General features: G+C 28.8%; 1 protein-coding gene across 10 annotated transcripts in view; it reads right to left on the minus strand.

Annotated features, from left to right (window-relative positions):
• Window positions 1-16738, minus strand: part of LOC119616445 (RNA-binding protein Musashi homolog Rbp6-like) — a 328977-nt gene that overhangs the window by 285241 nt on the left and 26998 nt on the right. The window lies entirely within an intron of this gene.

Consider the following 16738-nt stretch of genomic DNA (forward strand, 5'->3'; position numbering starts at 1 on the left):
AGGGGATAAAAAATTAGGAAATTGTTTTAAATAAATCTGGCATTTCTAAACGGCCAGTCTGATCGGAATAAAATATCGGATGGGAAACGAGCTCCAATAGCTACTCCCCTGCAGCATTTGTGGGGTATATTTTCATAACTTAAGCTCGAATACTCCTTGGCTATACCCGTTTCAAATTTTCCCGATCAGACTTTAGAAATGCCAGATTTACTTCCAAAAAATTTAAAAAATTCTTGCTCAATAGAATGCAAAATTTAAGATCTAACACTACAGATATTATCTTTCTTATTCATATAAATCCATACATATATGTACATTGTACATACTACGTAAAACTGGAATTTTCTACTTTTGAACATCAAGTAAGAAGTATAAAAAACAAGTACGATCGTATGAATTTTGTCATACCTTCAGCAGTAAGTAAAGTACATATGTGTGTTAATTTACTTGCATTAATTAGCATACTCTCACTGCACGGTAGGTCACGTAATTAAAATCTGAAATTCATTTATTTTTTCATTTTATTAATTCATTATTAAATCTTTCTTTGCATAAATTTACAATAACTCTTAAAATCTTAACCTAAACTACATATAACAGGCTTTTTAAATTCCAACATATGTATGTAAGTTCTCGATTAATTTATTTTATGTCCAGATCCATATCCATTCGTCTCAGTTCTCTATGACCCTGAAATTCATGTCTTTGTTGGAATGGATATTAAAAGGGTGCCAACGGATAAAATATACATAAATTGAAAATTAGTATTATTCAATTGCAGAAAAAATAATCTTTTAATTATATTATGATTATTTTTTTTATGGAATTGACCATAACATAAATTTGTTGAACGTGAATTTGTTAGTTGAAACATTTCAAAATCAGTAACTAACTTAGTAACCCAGCAAACATAAAGCGAAGTACTTCCAAAAGAATAACATTTATCACCACTTCAGAAGTAGCAATTAGAGAATTTTTTTTTACCTTCTGTGGAAGCGATGTTAAATGACTTTCGAAGAAGCGAAAATAATTATTTTTTTCAATGCTGAAGATATTTTTTTCTTACATTTTTGTGAGATAAAAAATTTTATTTTTGGGCTTCTGTTTTAAATGTATCTACCCTTCCCAGGAAAAACTTACATTGAAAAGTATTGAGTTAAAAAGCTAATAAAACCTCTTTTCACTACTTCTTCATTAGCATTTAAAGTAATTATTTTAACACGGTGATATCATTGGAGGCAAGTACTTCTACGCTCGTTTACAAATAGGGAGTTAAAGAAGTACTTGCAATTTCTCTTACAAACAAGTTGTTTAGTAAGTTGCTTTATTTTTTAATAATAAAAAGAGCCAGCTAAAAAAAGAATCAAGGACTTCGGTTTGTTAGTCAAATGTTCTACCCACTGCACCACTGCTTAGCTATTTTATTGCGCGTCAAATAATGGTTTTCACATACAAATTTAATTTCGTTTTCATTTTTGTAAAACACAATTCTTAAGTCGCAATCAAATAATATGTGCAAATAAAGTGACGAAGCCGAAAGTAAGGTACTTCTTTATCAGATTATAAGAAAGTCATTACCAGAGTTCTTCTAAGTAATGCAGACGATAAGTAGTAGTCACTGAAAAGTAAGTAGTTATGGAAGTACAACCCTTTACCGAGTTTTTGCTGGGTTATTAATGTTAATATTATTTAAGTCAAATTAGTTGTATTCCATAATAATACAATTTCACTTCCGAATAACTTCCAAAAAAGAGCATACAAAGTACATCTTAAGAATGACTTCTGAAGTTGTGAATTTGGAATCAAATAAAAAGGACATCCCTCCTATGGCAAGCCTGAGTTAAAATCAATTTTTCAGGTCTTCTTCAGTACTACCATGAAGTAAATTCTACTTCTGTTTCGCTTCTTTGGAAGTTCTTTTTTTGCTGGGAAAACAAACATCCTCCTTTAGATTCTAGTTGTTCACAGTAATGGCCTTGTCCTACACTCATTTAAATGAGCAATCAACCCTGTCGTTGTCATTGTTTATCGACAACGACAACAACTGCACTATAGTGATGTTAGGAATGTAAATGTTGCAGCCTCTACTACATGTCTACTACATGTGGGAAAGCTTAAAAAAGTATGAAAGTCAGCTTGGTCGTTGCGTGTTTTTCAATATCTATCTTAACCCTTTTGGCCCCGCATTAAAATGGTGACGTCTAGAAAGAATGTAAGTGCATACGAATATAGTCCTGCTGATGAATAAGAAGTACTTATATTAATAACAAACTCCCGCGTGCCCTGGTTTGTCAGTTATAGAATTTACAATTTTTCAAAAGTAATTTATTACAAAAAATCTGAGACACCTTTAGGAAAATTTATAAATCTCCATTAAATTATCCATCAAATGTGATATCTGTAGGAAATAACTTGGGAATATATTAAAATATATGGTGCCAATAATTTTTTCCCAAATAAATTTAAAATTACGTAGTTTTGAGCAAAAATGTGCAACTTTGGGAGCGAAAAGGTTAATGTATGCTCGTAAACGTGTCAAAGTCACAGACGACTATTATACAGAACATTTGTAAAAGTAAACAAACACGTAACGAAAAGAGACAATCATTCACATACAGAATAATAGCTTACAATAATACAATATTGTTTTCGCTTATTCGAATTTTGTTTTAATCGGTTAATTGTATAATTGAAAAGTCAAATATTAATCGAGTTATTTCAGCATTAGTCACATTAATTGATACAAAAATACATCGTTTACATTTGGAAATAAACATTATATAGGAAATTTCTGAAGCATCGTTTACATTTGGAAATAAACGTTATATAGGAAATTTCTGAAGCAGGATGACCAGAGACTAGCATTTTTATACCCTACACCAGGTGTCGGCAAACTTTTGAGTCGGAAGAGCCAAAATTTACAGTTTACAAAATATAGGTTTTAAAAGAGCCACACATTTTTTATTAAAACTTTACAAATACTTTATGAAATCACTCCAAAAACTTATTTTTTATTTAATTATCTACAAGGCAATTCTGCAAGGAATCTCTCTTATGATTTTTGACTACAAATACTTTTTGAATTTTTATGGGTCATTACAATGCTTTTTTTAACACTTGTTATATAAAGATATAAAGATTTATTATTAGAGTAAGACGACAGTGAATCATTTAAAAGAACTTTGGAACCATATCAGGAAATATAAAAATCTCGAAAATTGAGGACGCAGCTTCCGTATGGAACTAAAGAGTGTGCAGCTCCACACACACAACTAAGTTATATAGGCATAAATGACCTGGTGATTTTTGTAATAATCGGAAACAGAAAAGGTAAACAACAACTGATAATTTAGTTACTGTAAACATTTTTATGTTCATCACAATTATAAATTTGAGTATAGTTCACCTAGAGGTCATGCCCTACTATACTTTCTTAATTGTTTTTATACTTTTCTGATAGGGAGCCTGTTATTGTAAAATTAAAAGTTTTGCAGTTTAGGATTACAACTTTTTTAAACAAAGAAAAGCAAAGGAAAGCAACGAGGCGGTAAAAAGGAAATCAGTAGAATTTAGTAGACAAACATACAACAGTTTTATGTTAGTAGACAAGCACTATACAATGTACATACATACATATGTATTTAATTCGTATTTGACACTAACTTTACTGCTCCGAATTTACGTTCTGCAACAATTGTCTACAAACTACAGTTCTGATGAGAAAAAAAAAATAAAAAACAAACTAATTTTAATTGTATTGCATATTATTGATACAATTTAAACATATATACATATGTATCTACAGAGAAAAAAACTAAAATTTAAAGTCAAAAAATTTTTAACAAAATCACGAAATTCATAAAATCAAATCCTCAATTAGTTTTAGGTCCTAGTTTGTAAGATTTTTAGTGTTAAGTTTATTAAAAGTAGATACAGTCAATCCCGTTTACAACGAACTCAGGTGGACCAGTAAAATTTGTGCGTTATAAGTGAAGTTCGTAATAAGACGGGCGAAGTTTTTGTGAATCAAAAAATGAAGTGTAATTTTCCACAATTAAAAGAACATGAATTATAAATTTGTTTTATATCGTCACCTGAAACGCAAACGGCCCAAACTAACCAAAAATTCAAAATCCATTTTATTGTTGATTCTAATGTATTGCATCAAAACAAATGTCCACAAACAAAATTCGACTTCTCCGACCAAACAAGTAAGAAAGTACAGTCGGGCTTGGCCAACCATATGATACCATACACCAGTTATGAATATTAAATGAGATTTATTTTTCATAATAAAGCTTTTATCTTGAATATTACCTTGATTCCGATTTATTTAAGCAATTTATTGACGAAAAACTTATTTTCTAAAAGAGGCTTTATATGGGGGATAGGAGCAAATGTGGACCGATCCCGATAAAATAGGCTGGATAGATTTGTATTTATATAATGTTTGTCTGTGCTAAATTTCATTGCAATAACAGTGCTAATAAATGAATTGCGGATATTCAAATCACTTTCTGAAGGGGGGCTTTGTATGGGGGCAAGGATCAAATGAAGTCCTATCATTTCGAAATTCGGCAAGGTCATCAAGTCTTGTATAAAACTTCACCTTCGTGAGAAGGGTATATATAAGTTTGTCATTCCGTTTGCAATTTCTATAATAGTTGCTGCTAACGTTCAAAGGCAATTTCATATAAATTTAAAATTTATACACGTTAGGAGTTAACGTGTAAAATTATACAAGTTAATTTTAACTTCGATAAAAGTGCTACCAATTCAAAAATAAAAATACAAATATGAATGTGTGGATGTCAAATAATAAAAAAATATTTTAAAATAAAATTTAAATTACAAAAAATTAACAAATGAACAAACATTTTCAAGATATTGTAATTAATTTCAAGATTTAGCTGATTTTTTCTGCGAGGTGATGCCAAGTCAGGTAATGTTCGTTTTGTTGCTAACTTTGATCGTTAATATTCAATAATAGCAACAAAACACAGCAAATATAATTTTCCGACCCTATAAAGTATAATATACACTATCGGACAAAATAAAGTGCAAAAGTGCTCATGCTACATTATTTCATCGAAAAATCTGTTAAATGATTATTGAATATGGAATTTTTTTTAAATTCATTTAGTTTATATACAATGCTACAAAAATAACAATAAAACAAATTTATTCCACCTAAAATTTTTCTGTATAACATTTAAAATTAAAGTAAATTCACTTTTTTGTCGGACAAAATAAAGTGTAAATTTTATATATCATTAGGGGCTTTTTTAATCACTGGATTTATTTTGGATTTATTTTATTTCAAGAAAAAAACTATCTTTGGAGGCTGAAATTTAGTTTTGGTCATCATAATCTGAAAATACACTGATAGAAGGTCAAAGAAAAATTAATTTTAGTGCAACAATGGCGGTTCTGCAGCTAAAAGAAGTAAATCCAAATTGGATTTATTAAATCCAAAAAAATAGTTGGATTTAGCTAATTTCAATATGGCAATGCTTTGTATTCATAGAATAAAACCAAAATAATTTAAAAATGATTTAATTTGTTTTATTTTGCTATTCACCAATAGATGGCAAATATTTTTTAAAATGTATAAAAATAGGAAAATAAACAAAATTCATGTAACTTAAATATTTCAAACATGATATTTCAGTGCAAATACCAATTTTTGCAACAAATTGTTACAAATTTTATGGAAAATTTACAAATTTAATATTAAATTTTGAAATAACTCCATCTGTCGGCCGCTGCTGACATTGTGATTTGAAATTTGTTTAGCCTCGATTAAAACCTTTTGCTTTATCCACCTGGCGTACAGAGGGAGAACTAAATTTTGGATTTAATAAATCCAATTGTTTAAAAAATGCTGCTATTATTTTAATTTTATGGATATCAAAATTTTTTATCTATTTTGGTTCTGATTTGAATATCTAGATCTACTCAAGCCATTTTTGTAATTTTTTTTACCATTATTATTCGCAATCGCTTTCACATTCCCTTGCTTTCTCCCATACTATTATTTTCAGAAGAAATCCGTTTTTGTTCGCTATTTCAGCGGAATTTTGTGATCAATTGTGGTCAAATATTAATCTATTAGATTTAGGGCGATGCTCTGAGCAGGTCATTCAAATTTTTCAGTGTTTTTTTTTTCTTACAATAATGTTTTTAACCTTAGTCGTGTGTTTGAAGTCATGAATCGGTTGAGGCATTAAGTCTCCCAAACCCATTTTACGGCATTTATTTCAAAATTTTTATTAAATACGCTCGTGAATTGCTCATTTGTTATTGCTTACTCCATTTTCACTAAGATTCTCGCTCTTAAAGTTGAATAATGTAACAATACCGATAGCCCTCCACCATAATGTTTAAAACCTGGGGTATTGTTTTTAAAATTTTGAATATTGAAGGGCTTAACTCACACTCATTGTCGACATTTCAAAATTTTCGGTAGAAATTGGGACTCATCTGACCAACTACGTAAATTTGAGCTAAAAAATACGAAATTAAATACTAAAATCGAAAAAAAATTAAGCTTTTAAATATGTTGGTGAAAGATTGAAGGTATGGGTCAGTTGACTCTTCGTATGTGTCCAATTTGTAGGTTCCCCACACCTAACGTAGGTTCCCCACAATGAACACTATATGAGCATATTACAGTCAAATCTTAAGATCAGTGCCTTCGAAATGGACTTGGGCGACTTTATATTTCGGCAAGATAATAAGCTTAAGCACTTGATAAAGTTAAAAAATAACATTACTGTAGGAAAAATCACTGAAAAATTTAAATAAGTTGCTCAGAGCACCGCCCTAAATCCAATAGATTAATTTTGGACCACAGTTTATCAAAAAATTCCGATGAAATAGTGATCAAAAACGTATTTCTTTTGAAAATTATCATATGGGGATAGCAAGGGGAAGGGAAGGCGATTGCGAATAATAATGGAGAACAAAATTACCAAAATGGCTTAAGTAGATACAAATATTAAAATCAGAACCAAAATATATAAAAAATTTTGATATACAAGAAATTTAAATAATGATATATAAAATTTACACTTTATTTTGTCCGACAAAAAAGTGAATTTATTTTAATTTTAGATGTTATACAGAAAAATTTTAAGTGCAATAATTTAGTTTTATTGTTACTTTTGTTTTGTAAACTAAATGATTTTAAAAAAAAATTCCATATTCAATAATCATTTAACCGATTTTTCGCTGAAAGAATATACATGGGTACTTTTGCACTTTATTTTGTCCGATAGTGTATGTGTATGTTGAAATCAGTTTTCAAAGACTCCAGATATCTCCGAGATCAGAATATTCAATAATTCTATCGGAAATACGATCGAATAGAATGCTACTTAAAATCAGCCCAATCGGTCCATAATTAACGAAGATATGAGTAAAAATCCGAGACCACCTCTGAAAATTTCATGAAAAATTTACATTTTCGTGCATAAAAGGGTTTTTTTGTCTCTCGTTCTACAGAAGGTACTTTTTGAATTTTCTATAATATTGAACCTAGAAACATGAAATGTAGCATGAAGGGCTATAGGTAAGAACCTATAAAAGGGTACTTTTTGTCGTTCTTCCAAGGGTACTTTTTGAATTTTCTATAATATTGTTACTTGTTATTCTTTCTTTTTTTCAATTTAACGTGTGTTAAATATTTGTCCAACCTCTTTGTTTGTTTAACTTTGTTGTTTTTATTTATCTCCTTTTATGTTTTGCAATAACATGTTAAACTATTTTACTTGTTAATTCCAATATAGATAATGTCGTATTTTTTCTTTCCAATATTAGCTAAATGAACATAATTAATTTCTATTATATCCCTTATCACAGCATCACTCTCTGGCCCATGGTGCAATGTCCGTTTATCCGAAATTTCCGATGGGGTCACAGGTCACAATTATGAATATAATTTGAAAAAAATTAGTCGACATAATCTACGAAGTCAGGAATATATTTCCACCAAACCGACTTTAATTTTTTTCCAATATTAATGTAAACCACAGTGTTTTTACTCTTTTGAAAATTCAAAATTTTTACAAAATATTCTGATTTTAATAAAATTTGGTGGAAATATTACTTTAAATATGTGGATTGTGACCATAAGTTTTATTCTAATTCTGATCATAAATGTGTCCTGTGATACTGTCTGAAATTATGGATAGACAGACAGACGTTGCACTATGGGTCATAGAGCGAGTTTGAGGTAAAACGTGTAACAATGTTTAAGCATATATTAACTGCTTATGAATAACGTAAAAGTTATAACTAATTTGTTATTGGTACAACCAATATTAATATTTAAAAATTTACTTATTTACTTATTTATTCGATATAGGGCGAATTGTACTACCATGTATGGATATAAAAGTGGACATCAGGGTGATTTTCAGAATACGGTCTTTAATGATGGATTTAAACGCGTGATTAGTTTTGAAAACAAATGTTTTTTGTAGAATTTTATCATACTTTCTTAATTTTTTAAAGATTTATTAACTGTAAACTTATTTTCTGTATGAGGGGCATATGGACCCATCCTAAAACATCATCATATATAAAATTTCGTTACTATACTGATATTTTTAAGACAGCTATGGTCATAAAATCATTGTATTAAAGGGTCCATATAAGGAGGCTAGGGTCAAATATTGCCTGACATCTGTATTTACATAATTTACAGGTATATATAACCGACTTCTGCAAAATTTTATAGCGATTGCTACATAAACAACATATTTATTAATGTTTTAACTATAATCCGGGAGGTACTTGTATGGGGGCTAAGTGAAATCATGAACCGATTTTGCCCATTATTAACACAAAACAATATTTGTCATCAATAAGCATTTTTGGAGAATTTCATCACTCTACCTCATAACGTTAGGAATCTATCCGGTTTTCAACAAAAAGATTGACATACAGACATTGCTAGATGATCTTAAAATTTTATAAAAACATATTTTTTACACTCTTAAATTTCAGATTTATACAAATTATATAAAGATATACACAAAAAAATATTTTTTTAGACAGAGAATTTAGACGTAACCGCCTCAAAATTGTTTATATCATAAAAATTTGTCTCGGCAAAAAAGACGTAAGCGACAAAAAATCGGATATAGCGTCAATATAAAATCGAAACAAACTGCATCCCATATTTTAGATATAATAATATTTATTAGCGGAGTTTTGGGGTAATGCTATGTCCTACTTCGAAGATAATTAAAAAAAAATGCTCTCCTGTAAAATTTAGTTTTTGTCGGTTACGTATTTTGTGCGAAAAGGGCTCGATATGGCCGGCCGTACACTACTACACTTTTTTGTTTTAATTTGCACATGTTCGTTGTTCTCGAGATCGTGGTTCAAGTTAAATTGGTTGTCAAATACAGTGGGACCTCGATTTTCTGTAATGGTCGCGACCTGAAGCATTCTGTATAATCGATTTAATTGAGTGCCAATTTTGGCTACTTTTTTAATATAAATTTTTATTAGTTAATAAATGAATATGTACTACATATTTACATAAAAACTAAATAATTCAAGGATTTTATATTCATACATGTAATTAAAATTAAAACAGAAAACAGTAAACAGTGGATAAGGATTTCATGTTATGTAATTTCTAAAAATAATCATGTTATGTTGTTTGTCTCTCATTTTTCAATTTTGTATTTTCGTTTCAAGGGAATTCCAATTTTCGATTTGTTCCAATTGTGCATGGTTGTTAAGAAATAATAGAATTTTGCTTATCACGGATAATAAATGTTCGATGCAAAAAAATAATTTTCCATCCCGGATAATTGATGTTGCCGGATGGAATCATGGATAATCAAGGCCCTACTGTTAAATTAAGCATAAATAACTTTTGTATAAACCTAAATCCTTCTATCAAATTTCATGAGGATCGGCGATATTTATTGGGTTCTATGACAGCACCGATAAAAATGTCAGTTTAGAAGCTATAGATACAATTGGAAGAAATGTGTCAATTTTAAAAAATAAATCATGTAGGATGAAATATGACATTAATGTGTTGTTTCTAGATAACGAGCGAGTAGTTTGAGCACAAATTTTACTTGTATTTTGTTATTGTAACAAAAACAAAATACAAGTAAAATTTTAACTCAAACTACTCACACGTTATCTAGAAACAACACATAAATATTGATTATTTCATTACATTCAGTCTTTTTGAGCTTTTCAATGTTAAAAATTAATTAAAACTTTTATTTTTAGAGCATATTTTGAGTTTTTTATGCTTATTTAAAGCGATTAAAACACGTTTTCAGAGCAGATTTTTGGTATCGCCTGCTTATTACTTACTAATTAATTCATATATTTTTTATTCGTTTTTTTGTAGATATATGTATTTATATGTTTTCATCACTTCTTCTTGCTTTTTACGAATTGAAAGATTTGGAAATATCTGTAAAAGCAGAATATTGTTAATTCTTTATATTTTTTCGATCGTCTTCGCGCACCCGCGGACCCCCATTTGGGAACCGTTGCTCTAGGAGATAGTGTGTTAAGAAAATATAATTTTAATGGCACAATTTTTGAAGAAATCCAAAAAAAGTCCTACTATTTACCCCATTTTACACTTTTTAATCGATTTTCGGAACGGGCCCCCTTTATCCGATTGGACTAAAATTTAACACCTGTTAGTTTTATACAAAGAAAATAAGACCCATCCTATCATTGCAAAAAATTCATATTTTATTATTTTTTTTTTTTTTGAAAACGTGGCGTGGGAAATTGTCAATAACTTTTTTATTGGTCCTTAGGGGTTAATGTTTTATACCTTGTTGGAAAGACGAAATTATCTAAAATATTAATAATATTATAATATTTTGTTCAAATATTAAAAAATATATGTAATATAAATTATTTTTTAACAAATACAAAAATGTCATATTTTTACCCCATTTCTACATTTTTTAATCGGTTTTAGGCACGGGTTCTCGTTATCCGATTTTGCTGAAATTTTACACCAACAGTTTTAAACAATTGTAGTCAAAATAAGACACATCTAGGCAAAATTTATATTTTTTGGACGACTCTAATGGATATTGTACATACTTATAATGCAAAAAATTAAAGTGTTCAGATGGAGGTAAACGGTATAGAATAGATGTGTATGTGAGCGCAAACCACAGAAATATACTGCTTATATGCGAACACATAATGTTTTTGAGGATATTTTACTTTATTTCGTATATTTGATTTAAATGCAATTTGGATAATTGTTGACGGTTTGGCGACTAAAAATGTTTTGGCAAAGAACAAAGTGAGGAATTATATTAATAGCCTCACATTTGTATTTTTCTACTTTGAATTTTCTCTTATTACTTTTTATTTCTTTCTTCAGTTTATTATCTCTTTCATACTTTTTTACTTCCTTAAACTATTCAAATTCTTTGCTATTCATCTTCATCTCCTTCTTTGTTGCCCTAAACGTTGGAAAATATCAAACCGAAGACACATTCGTACGTACATACATACATATGTATGTACATCGAAACATTACTTATTAACCGCAATGAGTGCACTCACTCAGGCAAAGCATGTTCACAGAGTCAGTCAGCCAGCCAGGCTGTCAACCAACTTGCAGTTAGTCAGTCAGTCTATCGGTCGTATAGCCAGACATCGAGCTGCTTCTGCTATACAGCCATATATTTTGCTAGATATGAATCTGGTGGTAGTAGCACGGTTTGTTGCTACCACATCAAGTCTCACAGTCAACTCTAATTTTATGTTTTCATTTTTGTTTTAGATTTTTCATGAATGGATGATAGAAGGAACCCTATAAGTGTACAACTGGGTACTGTGGACGACTAACTTACAATATGTATGAACGCGTAATGCTCGTACACTTTACATTCATACTCTTTTAAAGGGAAACAATTTGTAAAAGTGTCTATGAATGTGTCTGCCATTATATGTATGTCTGTCCATTAGTCTGTCCGTATGTCAGTATTTTTATTGTGTTGATTCATATTAATATGTATATGTAAATATACCTATGTACATATATACAGGGTATATTATAATGAAGTATGACAATCAAAATATGGTACTATGATTGTTTTGGTTTTTCATTTAACATTAGGTCATAATAGCTCTTCAGTTTTTAAGTAATATCTGATATAGTGCAATAAATTCAATGCAAAGTTCGATTCGATATCTAAAAAATTATTTTTAATTTCTAAACACAAAAAAAACAAACAAAACACTCTTTGCTGCAACACCCTTTCTACATACGAGTATTGCATGTAGTGTATTTATATTTATCTTTCTAACTGCATCTGTTAACGTCATCAGATGCATTTTTTGAATTAATTTAAGATTTATGCAAAAACTATTTTTCTTCTTTTTTAATGTATTTTTATTTATTTCGTCCGTCCCCACAAGACAAACGACTTCGCACTCATGAGATTTTTTATTTGTTCTTTTCCCCTACTAACAGTCCAACGGTATACTGGGTTTGAAATCAAATTTGTAATAATTCATACAATTTAAGAGGAAGTTCCAAAATTGTATGAATTATTAAATTGTTATTTTTTCAATCATAATCTTGAAGCCTTGACTTATAATATTTCAAATTTATTTTTATTTTTTAAATGTTTAAAATTTTTTTTGGAAAAATGTTTATATCTTTATGATTTTTATGCTATGTTTCCACTGAGGTGTTTGGAGAAAACTAGTTGAAATCATGTAGATTTGCCATACATTTTTGACAAATCCAAATCTACTCATTCTACTAGATTTGATTTAAAACATGTTGAAAATGAATTTTGTCGAACAAGATTTGTTTACACAACACTGCGTTGTGTCTAGGATAAGCAAATACAACTATAGGCTATCCATTCAAATTGAAAGTGACTTTTCATTTTGAAATAAAAACAGAAGAAATTATAATTTTAAAATTATTGGAATTTAATAAACAAACTTATACTTTTACAAATGTAATTTTGTATTTTTAATATTTAAATTTAAAGAAATTAACATTACTGTCGTTTGTTTGAAAAAACGAATATCAAAATCAAGTAAGCTCAGTGGAAACACCTTGAAGAGGTTTACGCAAATCCAGTAGATTTCAGGCCAGCGCACAGTGCCACATTTTCCCAAACTGGAACGACAAAAGCCAAAATAAAAAATTTGTTTAATTTTCACGATTTTTATAAATAAGTGACATACGACTTCCAGTGGTATGGAAACATCGACAAAATCCGATAAAGTGTTCGTTTATGGAGAAATTTAACTCCAAAGTTTCACTTTCAAAATTAAATTTTTCTAGTCGTTAATATAGGTCAAAAAATATGATGTGTACAAAAGTGAATAACTTCTATGTGGAATTAGATATTTACACAATTTAAATTTTATATATAAAAGTATAACAACGATTAAAAATTATAAAATTTTATAATCTTATATTTTTATGACACTACTAAAATATCCTTAAATTAAACAATACATAACTTAATTTTTAATGGAACGCATCTTTTGAAATTGGTTCGATGTGGTAGTTGGACTATATAAGGGTGCATTCGCTAATATCTGTAGTATGTATTTCAAACGGTAACTTTTGCGACCCCGATAATTTTAGACTTATTAATACAATCGTCTAAAAGGGATATTTTTAGCGTCTATAGATTAAATATCTTTTCAATTTCATATGTATTATCTTAAATCTAATGCACATACTTGACATAAACTAAGATATAACCCTACAAAAAAGTAGGCCGTAATATCAAAGCCACGCCCACTTTATTTGCTGATTTTGAAACAGTTTAGTATGGACTTCTTTTGCAATATTTTCTTGAAAATTGTAGAAAAAATTCAAAAAATATCCGTCATGTACAAATTCATAAATTTTATTAACTTTAATATTCTGAATGAAATGGAAAAAAAGAACCATGTTCGATTCATACAATTTGTTACAATATTCATTCCAGTTACCTATGTATTATTTTTTTCTGTGTAATCTCTGATAAACCTCTTTATTTTTCCGTTTTCAAAAATATTTTCGAATCACAAAGCTTTTTCACTTATCTTTGCTTCAAAACTTTTTTATTACCTCAGGAAAATTAGACAAAAAACTGTACAATCTAGGGAATTTAAGATAGCTAAATAAAAATTGGCACATAGGTTCCCATTAGCATAATTAGTAAGGAATTAAAAGTCCCGGGAAATATCTTGTGCGCTTTGCGAGATATTGGAAATCAAAGGTTACAAAAATTTGTTTTTGTCGAATAACTTGCTTAATATGCGTCGTACACATTTGAATGTTATTATAATTTCTATAAAGAATTGAGTATTTTTGAGTATCATTAGTTGTTTTCGAGCTATAGTGCATTATTTTTCCATTGCACTAATATTTTCAAATCTTAATAAGATTGTACTAATAACAAATTTGTTATAATTTTTACGTTATTCATAAGCAGTTAATACATGCTTATACATTGTTACACGTTTTATCTCAAATGCGCTCTATGACCCATTGTGCAATGTCTGTCTATCCATAATTTCAGATAGTATTACAGGTCATATTTATGATCAGAATTAGACAAAAATTAGTGGTCACAATTCACATATTTAGAGTAATATTCCCACCAAATTTTATTAAAATCAGACTTTATCTTTAAATATTTTGTAAAAATTTTTGAATTTTCAAAAGAGTAAAAACACTGTGGTTTACATTAATATTGGAAACAAATTAAAGTCGGTTGTCTATATTAGAGCTAGTTGAAGTCGTAGTCTGATTTCAATGAAATTTAGTGGAAAATGTTCCTGATTTTGTAGATTAAGTCGACCAAATTTTTTCAAAATATATCCATAAATGTGACCTCTGACCCAATCAGAAATTTCGGATAGACAGACATTGCACTATGGGCCAGGGAGTGATGTAACAGAAATTCATTATGTACTTTTAGCTAATATTAAAAAGAAAAAATTAGACATTATCTGTATTGGTGTTAAAAATATTAAGAAAATATTCCTCAACCAAAATGTAGAAAATTCAATTCTCTCTCCCTTACTTATTATGCTAAGGAAAAGCTATGTGCCGATTTTCATTTAGCTATCTAAAATTCCGCAGCAAAGCCCTTATTTTCCTGGGCTATATAACCAAAAATACATTAACTGTAAAATTAATAACTTTAGGTAAATAAAAAAATAACTGAAAATTTGGCAGTATCTCTCTTAAAAGTTTTAATTTACGAGAATTTAGCAAAGTCCAGTAATACAATGCGATACAATAATATATTTAAATTTGTCCTAATTAACTATTTAGTAAATGGGCAATTTCGTGTCAAGTGATCACACTCAAAAAATCGATTTGGATGAAATTTGCACTAAGGTTAATACTAACTGATAGTAGGCCAGACATAAATTTTCAGCTCTGCCGGACTTAGAGGGGGTCAAAATTGGACATTTTGGTCATATAGGGTTTTATTCAAATAATTGTAACTTTTCACCTATTAGTCCTAGCAAAAATTGTCCAAAGGAGTTTAGATAGCTATTTCCTCATTGTTCCCAAAAAAAAAAATATTTTTTTAAAGTTTTTTTAATAATTTTTTTTTTAACTCCCTTTTTTGCTCATATGAAAGCTTATAAAATTTCCTTTATAGTCCCTTAAAGGAAATTGTATAAGCTCTCATCTGAGAAAAAAAAAATAAGGGAGTTTTTTTTGAAAAAAAAAATTATTTAAAAATATTTTTTTTTAATTTTGGATACAATGAGAAATAGCTTCCTGAACTCCTTAGGAAAATTTTTGCTAGGACTCATTTGAGTAAAACCCTGTATGACCAAAATGTCCAACTTTCGGAAGACATCGATTTTAAAAGTTTGGTCACTTGACACGAAATTGCCCACATATGATAATTATGAAATTGGACTCATAACAATTTTCTTTGAAAAAAATATTTAATTTTGTTTTAAAAACAAAATGTCTCCCGATTTTATGATATCATACCTTTTTAGAAGGTTTTTGTATCAGTATTCATTTATTAAAAATTCCAACTCTTCATCTGCATATCTGCGGCTGAAACCATTGATTTTTAGCGAAATTTTTTCGAATATATGTATATTCAAAATCATACGTTTATCATTGATTTTATAGGAAAAATCATGAACAATGAGCTACATTTCAATCTTTAATAATGCTCCAAAAAAAATTTAAAATTATTAAAGTATGCTTTTTGCAGAGAAAAGTAGTGCAAAAACAAAACTTCTATCATTAGCCTTTTACATGAGATGATACTTTAAATATTTTTATTTTTGTGGAACATTAATTTGGTGAAGTTTTATTAAATTCAAAAAAGGTATTATATCACAATTTCAAAAATATCTCGTGAAGCCTATTAAATTTAGTACGATATAGAACTTTAATAATATTAATAAGCATAAGCAATTGCAATAAATGTCTTTTATGTATTAATCTGTTTCTATTTTTTTATATAATATTCAAAAAAAAACAGCAGCAAACATAGTAAGAGGATTCATAAAACACGTGCACTAATGCAATTTTTGACAAATTCAATGTAAAATCGAAAATGCACAATTTACGAGGCTTTTGAACGATTATATGAAAACCCTTAGTATTCTTCATGAAATTCTATAAATTGAAATAATTGAAATTTATATTCTAAATTTTGCTTAAAAATGCATACTATTTAGGAACTTATTCTTAGCTTTAGTCAATGAAAAC

This window comes from Lucilia sericata, unplaced genomic scaffold (genome assembly GCF_015586225.1).
Source record: "Lucilia sericata isolate MDLA Ls3-8-SP2 unplaced genomic scaffold, ASM1558622v1 Contig000072F_arrow, whole genome shotgun sequence".
NCBI classification, from domain to species: domain Eukaryota; kingdom Metazoa; phylum Arthropoda; class Insecta; order Diptera; family Calliphoridae; genus Lucilia; species Lucilia sericata.